Below are 1483 nucleotides of genomic sequence, written 5' to 3' on the forward strand. Positions count from 1 at the left end.
GCTCTCTGGGTTTCACTTTCTCCATCTGAAACCTAGGTTATTAATAGTGCAACTACTTTACAGGCATCTTAGTACTTCCCCCAAAATACTGAGTCTGAGAAGAAAGATTATGTGTAGGTGGTTTACTTTGGGAGGTATTTCTAGGGATTCATTAGGTCACTGGAATCTGGGAGTAAATGGATTAAAACAAGAATGAAACCAGCCTGGTCCAGGGGGTCGTGATTGAGCCCGATCCTGATGTGGAAAATGGTGTGGGAGTCTGTTGGGCCCTCCCTGTGAAGCTATGAAAGCTAGCTCAGAATCTCTGCCTGAGAAGAGGGCGGTATTTATCCATTAGCTCCCTGGCCCCAGGGGATTTAACCACCTTGTTATACTTTATTGCCACTTTCTTTTTCCTTTCTTTTTTTTTTTAGGCGAGGCAACCCTTGGTTGACCTTGCAGATGGCAAGGAGCTTGTCAGCTTACAATCCTTTATTTATTTTTTTTATTTTTTACGCCTACGGCACCTGGTCTTCTTAGGTGGTCTCCCATCCAAGTACTAACGAGGCCCGACCCTGCTTAGCTTCCGAGATCAGACAGGATTTGGCTTGTTCGGGGTGGTATGGCCGTAGACTTTAGTGACTTTAGTTTGTGTAGGCACCAGTGTGGCTGGGGGAGATGTCCCGGGCACCCGCCCAGTAGAGGCATAGCAGTTTGGTTAAAAAGTAAGAGACAGATAGTGTGGCTTAGCAAGATCCAGGGGGCTCTGCCAACATCAAATGGCCAGAGCAAGAAGGTGGGCTGAGGAAATAAAAATGAGGGGCATAAAAAATAGCCAGGACATCAGGCTGTTGTGAGCATTAAAAGATAATTATAGCACTTAAATATTATCTGGCATATCAGTAGTGCTTTATGAGCATTATATATGTATTTTTATATTACCATTTTATATTAAATTTCCTATTGACCTCTTCTTAATAAGGATCAATGATGTTATTATTTGGTAGAAAGAACATTAGACTGAAAATTGGGAAACTTGGCTCCTATCAGGTATACCTGATAAACCTTTTTCTTTTTTGTCTTTCAAATATACTTTGGGTTTCTGCAAATTGCAAGATGTTGATCTTTGACATTAGGCTACACAGAATGATTGGACATAGTCTGCTCTTGAGGACTTGAAATTTATTGGTGGAGATAAGACAAGTTTGTATATAGCTCAAACACAGGTCAGAAAGTAATACCACATTTCACCTATTCTAAAATGCATATCCCCTCCTCCTCGCCTCGAATTTAATATCTCTGAAATGAGCAGTGTTTTAATAGATGACATCTTAGATCTGATAAAATAAGGTAAATTTCACCGACGAGGTACCAACAAAATTCCATGGGAATCAAAAGAAAGGGATCAAAGGATCATTATTTCTAGCTGAAGATTTCAGGGGACTGAAGAAAGATGTAGACAGTGACAAAAAATAGTAGGCATATTAGTCAACATTACAGAGTC

General features: G+C 40.5%; 1 pseudogene; it reads right to left on the reverse strand.

Moving 5' to 3' along the window:
- Positions 1-494: 494 nt before the first annotated feature.
- Positions 495-613, reverse strand: LOC112483626 (annotated as a pseudogene).
- Positions 614-1483: the final 870 nt, after the last annotated feature.

This window comes from Pteropus alecto, unplaced genomic scaffold (genome assembly GCF_000325575.1).
Source record: "Pteropus alecto unplaced genomic scaffold, ASM32557v1 scaffold164, whole genome shotgun sequence".
NCBI classification, from domain to species: Eukaryota; Metazoa; Chordata; class Mammalia; order Chiroptera; family Pteropodidae; genus Pteropus; species Pteropus alecto.